At 34.8% G+C, this 13,679-nt stretch overlaps 1 protein-coding gene and 1 non-coding gene across 16 annotated transcripts in view; both read right to left on the bottom strand.

Annotated features, from left to right (window-relative positions):
• Positions 1-13,679, bottom strand: part of LOC106663606 (pumilio homolog 2) — a 342,434-nt gene that overhangs the window by 190,979 nt on the left and 137,776 nt on the right. The gene's annotated exons all lie outside the window — the stretch shown is intronic.
• Trnan-auu lies at positions 7,968-8,040 on the bottom strand. The gene has a single exon. It is a non-coding gene; the product is annotated as a tRNA-Asn (tRNA).

Below are 13,679 nucleotides of genomic sequence, written 5' to 3'. Positions count from 1 at the left end.
TCATAAAATACCCTGGTATTTACACGTAGACGGTAATAATAAGAGATTATTTGCCGTAATGACATGAATACGAACGAGTCATGGAATAAGTGCCTATCTTCACAAAATAAAACAGACATCCCTCAATCGTTCCATTTGCGATGTACCCGAAGATTTAAAGCATTTACTTTTCGATTGCGAGAAATACCACGAAAGAGAAACTTTGCTAGCACAGGTTTTTGAATGTAACGTCATTGACAATCCCTTCAACCTTGAAACAGTCTCGGAAACCGTATTGATTTACAAATTGATGTATAAATTCCTAAAGAAATGCAATTTAAAAGTATAACGTTGTCAGTAACTATAGCGTAGATATCACACAAAACAAACATGTGTCACCACGCTAAGAGTAGCACTGCACTTTATGTAAGTATGAATATTTGTTCTCAAATTTATATTATTTACATCTGAGTTCTACAATTATCTCTTCCAATCGAAATGTGTTTTGTAATTCACCAGTAATAAAGTCGAAACGCTGACAAAAAAAAATGAAAAAAGTTTTTTCTAAAATCATTGCTGATCACTCATTACAATTGTGTTAATGTGTTTTGTTGTTGAAAAGGTTTCCCTCAGCTTAATATAATCTTCGGAAGTAAAAATGTAAAACGCCGAAAATAGTATATAGCACAGGCGTTTTTGGCGTGTTGATTTAATTTCTCGAGTAATCACAGAGTAGACAAAGGACAAGTTGGCAAACCGGGACCTCGATACTGCCGCATAACTCCTGTGTTTCGAACGGGCTAAATTTACCATACAGACATTCTGCCAATAAAGGCAACTTAGTAATAATTGCTTTCGCAGATTTCACACGGTAATTCTGCCGGTCGTCTGTTTTTTTTTCTGAGCCTTATCGCCGGGATTCTTTCTGGTTGTATTTTAGTCCACGAGACTAAGAGGCAATAACTATACAGGTTTTCTACAGATCGATCCCTTCAGGTGGTCCTTTCCTTTTTACCAAATGGGGTCACAACGATGTTACACAAGGCGGGACTTCTATTGAGTTGAAGGTTTAAGGGGTGGAATTCCCTTTAAACGCTTAACTCTATTAGACTTGAAGGGGGCTTGACATGAGGAATAAACCTTTCTTACAAACCCATTCTTAATCTTGCACTAGTGTCAAAAATCAAGTGTAGAAAAATGAAATTCAATTATATTCATTTAATAAATTTAACTACTACAGCTATTATTACATCTTCCACTCATAATTAATATACAGTAGTTAATCCTAAACAACGCCAGACAAGTGAAGTGATGAAAACTACTAACATTAATTTATTACATGCGGTAGGATACAAAACTTCTACGAGATAAACAATGCATAAAGTCTGGTGTACTAAATTGGCTCATTGCACATAATTCCGGAATTTATGAAATGTCTCAAGGTATAAGAGATTTTTTAAAAAATATTTAAAACTGTTTTAAAGAAAACTTTCAAGTTTACCACGTTCCTCACTCTGCTACAATCATATAAAAACATCAGAATACAAATTTACTTTTCACAATATCACACGGCACAAACATAACACCACTCAAAGACTAGCACTACACTTTATGAGAGTATGAATATTTGGTATAAAATTTATATGAATTATATCTGAATTCTATTTAATTATTACATGAAATGGGAAACAAAGATTTCCGTGAGGTAAAACCAACTTGGTTCCAAATTTGGTTGCACAACGATTTCTGGCATTACAAAATAGGCCAAAGAAAAGTATGAATGTTTGGTTAAAAAATTATATTATTTACATCTGAATTCTATTTATTTATTACATGAAATGGGATACGATGACTTCCATGAGATAAAACCAACTTTGGTGCTCCAAAACCTCACCGACACCGACATTTACTGCCTGTCTGCATAAATTAAAGAAAAGTCCTAGCTTTTTAATTAATTCAGAAAGAACTGAGAAAATACCAACTTTAGTCGAACGAATCCAAATCTTTTGGCATCTCTGAACTCGCTCGCTCGGGACTCCCACTTGTCTGCCAAATGGTCAGCAAGTCAAAATTAAGTCGAAGCGTGGTTACAGATGACACACTTGATGCCAAAAGTTCACGGCATATATCAACCAAAATTTTTCTAATAAAAAAATGCATTTTTTAAAATACATAATCACAATAAAATTTTGTAAAAAATTGACAGATAAATTAAAAGAGTAAAATATTTCTACATCCTGGAGGAAACAAACGTAATAAAAGATTGGAAAATCCTCAGTGGAATTGTATCAGCCATTTTTCACTTTTTACGAAGCATGGGAGAAAATTACTACGAACGAAAGCGAACGTTTTATTTGCAAGGATGCATGAAGTAATCAAATTAAATAAAACCAAGAGACTCCTCAGAAAACACGCGTCCGGCTTCTTTTTATTGTCATTTGAAACTTTCGTTTTATACTATGTTGTTATTTTCAGAATAAGGCTTTAAACTTTTCAGCTCAGACATTTCATTCGAGAACAAATATTATCGTTTCAACTCCACTCTCTGTTTCAGTTTTCCCCCCTCAAACGATATGTTTATCGTTCTACTAAACCATTTATAAGTTTATACATTGTTTTTGTTTAAACAATAAAAAAGGATGTGTTTGTTATCTTTTCGCTATAAACGGATTTAAACTGTTCCTTTTCGAGATTAGTTTAAAAATAACTACGAGATAAATGTGACTGTCGCAAGAAAATTCATAGGGAATCTCCTTTTTTTTCCCCTCGGCCAAAAGCAAACATTTAAAAAACCCAAACATCGGCGGTGCCCAAACATCAGATTAATTGCACCGCGGATATTTGTTTGCTCGGCGACGAAATAAAGGGAGAGAGGTAAAATGTTATCTGAGAAAATAATCAAACGGACAAATTGTTTCCCTTTCAGGATACGGGTTTAAGAGTCGAAACCGGCGAAGCATTACGACCGACCTCTGTAAAAGGATCGGCTATTGCGCAGAACGCGACCTGAACGGGACGTTAGGTGGTTTATGTACGGGGTATTGCAACAAGGTACGATAAATAATCTATTTAATCCTAGTCGTTGTCATCTGGTTAACGAGACTTACGGTGCTAAACACAGAAAATGTCGGACACAAAGGTGGGTGAAAAGAAAAACCGTTAGAAAATAACGACCTGTTAAATCCGAGTCCAATTGAAAAGTCTTGCTCTCTCTCTTTTCTGACGATAACCCGTCTAAATTTGATTCTAACGACTTTTGTTATTAAAAAAAATCCCTGCGCTGGATATCATACCGTACTTTTATTGCCAAAAACAGAAGTTTCTCCGGAATATGACTACAATCGAAAATTAAATGTTTAATTCTCTGTGGACAGATTATTACTCAGCCGGGTGATGTCCATTGTTGTGGCGGGCCGTCAAAGGCAATCCTACTAATTGGGTTTCCGCCGCGTCTATTTTTGCCAGGAGAAGATATCATCGGTAGAAAACGCTTCTGGAAGCCGTCCAAAGGTTTGAGTTAATTGAATAAAAAATTGGTCGAGTCATTTTTTATCGGTGGGAAGTCGAGATATTCGGCGGTCGTCGGGGGTGATCGATCCTGGAGGTAACGGATCGCTCGCAGAAAAGATACCCGACTAAAACATCTCAAACACGGACCATCATGGTAGTAAATGACCTCACAAAGCGCAATCTCTTTCCCTAAGAATAATATTTGAACACAATTCTAGAAATTAGGAAACTGGCTATTTATAACGTTTTATTTGACAGTAACGAATGTTTTCTTTTTATATATAAACTCGACGTCTTTAAGCGTTATAGACTGCAGGTGATTTCATCCTAATTTAATTCTTTAACGAAGTGATACTCGACGGTCTGAAATCGTACTTGATCGTCTCACAGCGTCCTCTATTCTCTCTCCTGTCCTTATATGAGTCTGTGACGTTTTTCAGACCAATCATAATATGGGAACAATATAGGACATATTCCCAAAAAAAGTATTAATATCCACCAATATCAAATGTGAAGAGTAATTTCAACAAATTAACTGTTAAGGAGAAAACTTTTTTTCTCAATTTAAACGGTCCTTGTGCGCGCGCCAAGTGAAACTTTTAAGTTTCACTTCTATAAAAGAAATTATAGATGATAAACAGAGCAAGATGAACGCTTTATTAGAGCAGAGAGAGGTCTATAAAAAGATAACCTATCTTTACCTCGTTATCTGCTCATTATAAAAATTAAAAAAATAAGCGATCCCTAATCCAAGCCTGCAATAAACTTTCAAAAAGTGCCTTGTAATTTATTTTATCGAGAGGAAAAAAGATTATTTAAATGAAAAGTGGCATTATCGGAATAGCCAAGTGGGAAATTTTATCAACGTAATGTACCAAAAGCCAGTATGTTTAAACCAGTAAATTTCACAGTTCTATTGTTTTTTAAAATGAATCGAGCAAATCCGGAAAACCTAGATCCGCTCAAATCCGAATCAGGTCGCGTTGTTGTATTAAATGTGTAAAAGGGGGGCGGAACGCAACATTTAGCCGAGAATGCAAGCAAGGATAAACCGGGATTTGGCTTTATAACTACATCGAACCTGCGGGAAACATTAAAGAGGAAATCGTAACGCCTCCAAATGATAAAATTGGAAACTGGAGCAAATAATGTATTTGCATCAATCTAAAACCCTCTCCACTAAACACATTGTAATAAATTTAAAAAAACTTGAGTTTTCCCCCATATCACATGTTACATATAATAAATTCCGTCGTGAAAATTACAATTAACAAAAAATAACAAATTTAAACACAGCAGATGGGTAAACATCTCCCAATGTGTCTTCTCTTTTTTGGGGACTTTTAGGACACAAAATATATGTACATTTTACTGTCGGCCGACTCACGAATGACGTGAAATTTCATATTAACCGAGGTCACTATAACAACCGATTCCGTTTATTTTACAATACACAAATATTTAGACTGTGCATTGATAGATTTGCATTGAAATTAACACAATATTCCTTTAATTAACGTTAATGATTTAATCTAACGAAAACACGGAAATTTATGTTTACTATTAAGAACAACTGATTATCAGTTACTAAGTTCATTAGAGTTCGTGGTCCGATTGACCGAATAACGTTTTTCAATTAATCAACCAATCTATAAGGCATTGGTTGAAATAAAAAAGTCAGCGTCACGAGCGGGATTCGAACCCACGACCCTCCGGCTAAATACGCCGCTGCTCTACCACTTGAGCTATATAAAGATTAATTAATTGAAAAACTTTATTCGATCAATCGGATCAGGAACTCTAATAAATTTAATAAGTAAAACTGAATAGATTACCAGACATTTGAAAAATGGCAAAAAGGAGGGGAAATTCATTCAAAGATGAGGTTGAGATGGGAAGTTAGTGTCCGAGCGCATCGAAGTAACGATAGCTCAAGTGGTAGAGCAGTGGCGTTTTTAGCCAAGGGTCATGGGTTCGAATCTCAGTCGTCACGCTGACTTTTTTATCTCAACCAAACTGATATAAAGATTATCACTTACATTGAACCGTCAGATATAGATTCAAAAATATGATATGCCAAACCTACCAAATGTCATAGGGTTTGCACTTTCGAAATGGTAAAAATCAATATCTGATAAGTTAGAAATTATTTACACATTCGTTAAATCGTTCTGAATTAAGTTCAAAATTTCTATTGTTTGCACTTCAACAATCTTGTACTTAAGGCCGCAGTTATACAGACACTTGTAGTACTAATTAAAATGAAATTATTACAATTGACCAGGGAATAGAAGTGCAAATCAGACGGCCAAGATAAAATCAGCATTGATTTATGCTAAGATAAATATATTGCGAAACCATTGGAAAATCATCATATTTGCACTTCAATAATCCATTTTATTAAATCTTGCACTTCCGGCCATACTTATTATTTCAGTTATATTCCAAATTAAAATGAAATTATTACAATTGACCAGGGAATAGAAGTGCAAATCAGACGGCCAAGATAAAATCAGCATTGATTTATGCTAAGATAAATATATTGCGAAACCATTGGAAAATCATCATATTTGCACTTCAATAATCCATTTTATTAAATCTTGCACTTCCGGCCATACTTATTATTTCAGTTATATTCCATATTAAAATGAAATTATTACAATTGTCCAGGGAATAGAAGTGCAAATCAGACGGCCAAAATAAAATCAAATAAAAGTTAAAGTTAAAATAAAAGTTATATGCATTATCAAATAAAAGTTAATTTTATCTTAATTATTCTCCCTTCTACCATTCAGCCAATTAACACGCGTTAGGAAGTATTTGTTTTTATATGCAACGTACCAGGATTATTTTGAAATGACTCGCATCACTCATTTTTTTCATTATTATCAGTACTATATATTATTAGCATTATATAGGTAAGTAAATTCATGTCAATTCTTGCAATATTTCTGATTTAAAGTAAGTAAAAAAAAAAAAAAAAGCAGACCCAACGGAAATTAAATAAGTATATCAATCATGAAAATATACCAACGATCTGTGTAAGTCTCCAAAAAAATCAACCATTCACCAATTACGCCATATACCAAATAAATGTTATTTAAATATTTCATTGAAAAATGTTATAAAACGTATTCTATTAGGTTTAACGAACAGACAATTGCATAAATGCATTAGTGAGGCAAATTAATTAACCACCATCATGGATTTTCCTGTGATGCAAGTGAAATTCATTTCTTATAAACCCTAGCTCTTAACAAGCAAATCTCGTATATAAGGTCATATTAAATATATTCAAAATAATTAAATGAAAAGTAAAAATAACAATTCAGTTGGCGACATGTGTTGACGACCGAAAACACAATTATTTTCCATTGAGGGCTTCTACAAATGATACAACTGAACTCGAATTTGTAGAGTGCAGTTTCAAAAAATCCTAATTAACTTTACTCATAAAATTGAAATATCATATTAAGTAAAGAAATTAAATCAGTTTCCTTTTATAATACAACTCTGTTGGCCCAAGATTGTTGAAGCTTCATTTGAATAATTAAATGTCACTTCATAAATATTTAAATTTCATGAAAAGAGGAATCTAACGTCTAAAAGGTGTTGGAGGCCATAAATAAAATAAAATATCATGAACAAAAATAATGAATTACGGCATTAATAGCGATGTTGAAAAGCGTTTAGTAGGAAAAAAACAAAACAATTGTTTATCACTTCCCACTGTGCATTCCTCCATATTGCGACGAACTTTTCCATCCCCGCCCGTATTTTTCATTTATGCCGTTGTCCGATTTCCATTCCCCGGGTTAAAAGGTTCACATTTTTAACTCTCAAGGGGATATTCTTGGGTTTGAACGAGTTTCGGTGTAAGTGGTAGGCGTGATTGGCGAGTTGGGTGCAGTTTAACCGCAACCCCTTTTCCTTGGGGTGGCCCGAGGGAAGAGACGCTTTCACCGGAATCCCCTCGGCCATTCCAACGCCGACAATCGTCTCAACGTGTAATTACGTTTTTACAAAATGCCTCTCCTTTTCAAGCCCCGTGGGACAAACGAGGTGAAGCTCGATCGGCCGTATTACCATCGCGGAAAAAAACCATTAAAGTAACTTTCTTAATACACAATAACGTCATTACTACTATTTTTACCATTAACTTATCAATTGTGCTATAATGCATGATTAGATTTGCTAATTACTACATTACCACCCCAGTTAGCGAGTAAGTACGATCTTCCTATTCTGTAATATACGAATTATTCTTTTAGGGCTCTTAATAGGCTATGTTTCCGGAGATTTAGGAAAATTTAATTATCTATTTAGTCACAATTTACCAATCGCCAGATCTGGCTTACCAGCATACTCAGTAATTTTCCTCTAATGTTCATCCTGGAATTAGCCTTCTTATAACATTGTACATGATTTCAATTAATCAATATTTTTATGTAAGGTTTTGGTTAAAATGAAAAAGTTAGCGTCACGAGCGGGATTCGAACCCACGACCTTCGGCTCAATACGCCGCTGCTCTATCCACTGAGCTATCGTGACTTCGATCCACTCGGACACCAACTCCCCATCTCAACCTACAACCTTTCGACGTCACGATAGCTCAAGTGGTTAGAGTAGTATTGCGTATTTAGCCGAAGGTCGTGGGTTCGAATCCCGCTCCTGACCGCTTTTTAATTTCAACCATAAATGTTAGTTAATTGAAAGAAGTAATTTAGTCAATCAGACACTAAATATAATGGATTGTACATGATGTCGCTTCAGTTTTTAATAAACTTGTTATTCTTCTCATTTTTTTTAAGATTGAACAAAGGGGATATATGTAAACAATCGATATTCTTTATAGCCTAACCATATATTAGAAAAAAAAAATAATAAGATGGGGGTTTCTTAGTTAGGTCTAAGGATAATCAATGAATGTATATAAATGTTGTCAAATTCTGACTAGAATATTGGGAAAAGTATTTGAATTCCCTATATGATATTTCAAATTCAAATTTATATTACGTCAATATACCTCCTCAATGAGGCCGTCATAAAAAGAGAGTGCCTGTAATTGCAACTATCGGTTAGTGAAGAAAAGCATAATGAAATAAACATTATCAGGCACGATTAGAAATCAACTAATTGAGAATGCTTCTTTATTAAAACCATTTAAATTCTTCTCAGGACCATTTATTGAATTATAATCTGATTAACGAGAGGACTGATGTAAATAAAGGAAAGGGGGAAACAATCTTTTATTTCAATTAAATTAAAGGATTCAAACATTCGGGTCGTTACGACTCAACACATTTCGAACGATTGTCATTAGGCATTAACCCAAACAGCCGACGAGAATGTGCATTAGTGAAATTGTAATCGTCAGCGATAGCGATCTTAATGAAATTGCTTGCAAGCAGAGGACGGCTTTTCGTGTACGTGTATTTCTGCCTTCGCACGCGAATTCCTGACTTTTATCATAACGTTATCCACCTCTATTGAAATGCCGACCAAACAAGGCAAATAAATATTTTAAAACGATAAAAATTGGTGCAGAGATTACAGACAACTTCCAGAGAACGAACGTGGAAAATGACTTTTTTATACGAGAAGCTTCAAACGGAATAACGTTAGCGAGTATGCTCTTAACAAACCGGTGGAAATCAATGGCCTTATAATAAAATAGTTAAAAATGTCTAGTGGACGAAACAGCCCGTGACTGTGACAGACTACAAAGATTGTCAGCGCTGACATAATCAGAGCGAAACATGATAAACCTTTAGTCATTTAATCGTGTCCCAATTAAAATTGATTGTGAACTATAAATGTAGAGTAATCAAGAAATTACGATAAACACTTTTAAGACTCTTTCCATTTGTAATTTCTTCTCTAGGCCAAGAGATTGTCTTTATTCCATGTTAACAATTACGCTTAATTAGCAAATCCACAATTTTATATTTCAAATTTTATTAACGGCTAGTTTCAATTGCCATTCTTGTTCCACGTGCTATTACTATTGGAAGATGTATTTCAATTGGCAAATGAAGGGATAAATGAACAGGTGGGACTCGGAGTCTGGCGCTCCACTATCAGCCATGCATGATCAAGAATCATGAATGAAAGGGAATTTAACTCGTCATTAACAAATTAAAAAAGGTAACACATTACTGATGTTATTCTACTGTTTTCATTTTTTATTATGATTGGCACTGTGACAAGATTTCTTTTTATGGCACTCTAGATTTTTACCTTTTATACTTTTGAGCTTGTGAGCTCAAATCAATTTTGTGGAAACAGGTAAATTAGGTTGAATCCTGTCCGACTCACCTATGAACCCTTTATTTAATCCATTTTATTTAGTGGTCTATTAACCAAATTACTTCTTTCAATCAATTATTATTTTTATGTAAGATACCGCACCTCACGATATCACGAAGCATTCAGCCATATATCCCCATAAGTGCGCTGTGAAGAAAAAAAGAAAATTCTTCACGACCTTGTTCCGCCTAAGAAACCATCATCGCTTAGTACCTCACCTAAGCATACTTAGGATCAAGGATTCAGCTCTATGTCAACGATGTGGAAAAGGAGCTATAGTGGACGCTAACCACTCTGTTTGGTATGCCCCCAACAGAAAAACGATCGTTAGGAACTTTGGTAAGCGGGAGAGGATGACAATGTGGTGTTACCTGCCAACATTCAGGATATTGTACAACACCCATCAATATATGGGCAAATATATAAATATACTGTTAATAAATGCCTTAGACATTTAATGTAACAATAATTTTGTATCTGACTAATTTTTTAAATAAAAAAGTAAAAAAGAGGGAGGGTATATCAGTACATAAAGTCAATCAAATGGCCAAGTTAATCAGCAATGATTTGTACTAAAAAACCTATGTAGCATCACCATTGGAATTCATCAAGTTCAACAATCATAAAAATCATGCACTTACGGCCCTACTTTTATTATTATTCTTGAATTGCAAATTGAAATGTAATTAATACAATTGAAATGGTAGATGTGCACATCAGACGGCCAAGATAATCAGCACTGATTTATACTAACATCGATATATCGCGAAACCATTGGAAATCATCATGTTCGCACATCCAAAATAATACGCAAAGTAAATATACATATTTGAAAGTTGTTCTCGGGTTATTCCCTCTTAATCTGGTTTTAAATTTACCCAACAGCCAGTTAACACTTTTACTAAATAACGGCTGTTTTATTTCGAAAAATCCGTTAACGTTCAACCTTCATACTTCTAAAATGTTGTATAATTGATTAATAAATGGTGGTTAACCGCCATCGGGTAAAAATATATAAATAAAATAAATGCAATGACCATCATCGAGTCCCGTCAATAAGAAACAATGAGAAAAATTTTACTAACGTATTAATGACAGTAAATTTACCTTAAATAATAATGAAGGACCACAAAAATGTCTTACCTGTAACAAACAAAGATGAAAAATTAATATCATTATAATTTTTGATTGGTATATATAAATAAAAAAATATTTTTTACTGAGGCACAATAAATGCTGTTAAGCGTATAAAAATATAATATTTATGGGGGGAAAATCATTTCCGATACAATAAAGGGCCCACATACTTAAGAACCCTTCGAGTTATTTTTTTTTAATATCCTATATGATTTTATGTCCCACAATTATTTCAGAGCCTTACGCTCCATGTGTAAGGTAGAAACACAAGTGTTTTCCATTTTCGACAGACGGAAATGAAAGACTATTTGAGACCAACACTGGATTTAATCATTATGGAATTCGTCTATTAGAAATCCACTAAAAGAACGTGTATGGAAATTTTAACAGATGGCCGAAGCATTTCGAAACGGGAATGGGTGAAAACACTATCTATTATTTTCGTCGGTGAACCGTTATTTTATATATAAAAACAATCGGACAATAGACAATTATTAGGATTTCAAGTGGAAGTGGGTCCGAAGGCGTTTATGGATATGAGGACCCAATAAGAATAACAATTACCGCACACTAGGTAGGTATTTGGCAGCCTAGAACGCCTACCAAGTAGGTTTCACATTTAGCCTCTAAACGATAACGAAATGTACAAACAGCGAGGCCATTTCCGAATGAAAACGGTCGCTCGCTAATCTCGCCACGTTTTTCCCTTGACGTGAGATTTGGGCGGGGAACATTTTCCGGGGGCGGTTGGTCATATAGTGCAATCTGTTAATGTCCTCTCCTTCCCCGCCAACCATCAATAATAACTGAAAGATAAGAGCGATGTCAATTCTATCCGGAGTTAATTAATAATTACGCTATCGGGACCGACGGAGCGGTTTTACTTGTACCAGCGAACCAGTTCAGTTCCGGGGCCCTTTGCGTTTCATAGCTGGTCAGGACTTTTGAAATTTTAATTTTGACGATGCTCGTCCGTTTTTACGCTCCGGCTCATCGCACACAAAGCGGAATTGTCAGCGATCATCAATTTGACGGAACAGATTAATCCTTAAACGGACTTTTTACTTTTATAGTTAAATAATGGTTAAAGCCAAACATAAACCACACATGTACAAAAAAAATTCTTTCCATCATTTTTCTATGACAATAAGTCACACACTTACGGTCACTTGGTAGAACTAGGAGGAAATGGAGGAAAAAGTTGGTAAATAAGGCAGCTTAGGTCTCGACAATCGTCAACTATTGTGTCTAATTTGCCAACTCCGCGGACCTGTAAGGCCGAGACCACTTTTCAAACGGAACGAGAAAACTGGGACAGACTTTTCTCGGGATTAATAACAAATTTCTTGATACTTGAAGAGATATTCGCTTGGAAAATTTCACTTTTGTCCCGGTGGTCGGGTTATTAATATATATTCTTACAATAATTTTTTTAATCAATAAAAATATCCGATTGGTTTGGCATATTTTTGGGACAACAATTTATATTTATGCCCTTAAGATATCAGAATTTTTTGTAATATAAAAATTTATTTAACGAGATCTGTCGAATTTTCGTCTCGCATTGTAAAAGGAAAAATAGATATTTTACCTTAGCAGTTGCTATTTTCTTTTATATTTCCTCGTATCTCGACAATTCACAGAAAAATGCTTCGAATTTGGTTGAATCTCAAATTTATGCAAATAATATCAACGCCTTATGGAGCTAACATGATTAATACCAAGGAACTAATTACTAGTCATTTCGGTCAAAAAAAAAAAAAAAGCTACTGAATTGAATGACAGTAGGAAGAGTAAGGTATACCTGAACACATCAGCCCCTAGAGATATTCAATCTGGGAAATTCATCATCAGAGAACCTCGGACCTAAAAGATTTTTCTGTTCTTTTAATATAAATTAATTCAAAGAACATTAACTGTTACAAGATGGTCGTAGTCCCTAAACCACTGTATACTTCATGCTGAACCGACATAGTGACCGGTCACTTATTGGGTCCATCTTCACTAAACCTCCTAAAGAAGTTCCTCACTGAAGATGGCGCAATGCTGAAACGCATTTGAGTGATTCAACAACACCGCAAATGAAGAACGGACCCAACAAGTTTCCCTACGACGGTTCGTCATGAGTTATCCGACTCGCCGACCAATATCCTTGATAACGTTAGTATATCCTGTACCGCCGATCCTAGGTGGTTTTACCTGTTTGACCAAAATCCGAAAGAAACACACGAGGATAATCGGATAAATCAATTTCATCCATATGGAAAGAAAACAATTGTTACAATGATCTAGAAACATTAGCCGTTGCTATTTAAAGAACAATTCTTGTTTAGCACGAGAAAGATGTCCCACGCATAGAACAGCTCATAAACCTCAGTGTAAACAATTTTGTACCATGCAATCAACCTGCTCTCCCTAGCTACAACTTTGTAGTCCCAATATATGAACGGATAAAGAGATACCCATTTTACTGACGAAAATGGCAGCCTGCCAATGAAAAATATATGTCCAGGTGATCTTCGACGACGAAACCGCAACCTTAGTTAATTAAGAAAAGAAAGATGTATAAAATAAACCTTACTCCATTTATGTTTTAATGGTCAATTGACTAAGTTACTTTTTTTCAATTAGTTATTCCTTTTAAGTGAGGTCTTGGTTGAGATAAAAAGAAGTCACGTCTCACCAGCAGGATTCGAACCGACGAATCCTTCGGCTAACTACGCCGCTGCTCTACCAATATTTTA

The sequence above is a fragment of the Cimex lectularius genome, unplaced genomic scaffold (assembly GCF_000648675.2).
Source record: "Cimex lectularius strain Harlan isolate CLEC.00 unplaced genomic scaffold, Clec_2.1 scaffold135, whole genome shotgun sequence".
NCBI classification, from domain to species: Eukaryota; Metazoa; Arthropoda; class Insecta; order Hemiptera; family Cimicidae; genus Cimex; species Cimex lectularius.
Note: the sequence above shows the minus strand (reverse complement) of the source record. Positions and strands in the feature narration are given on the sequence as shown.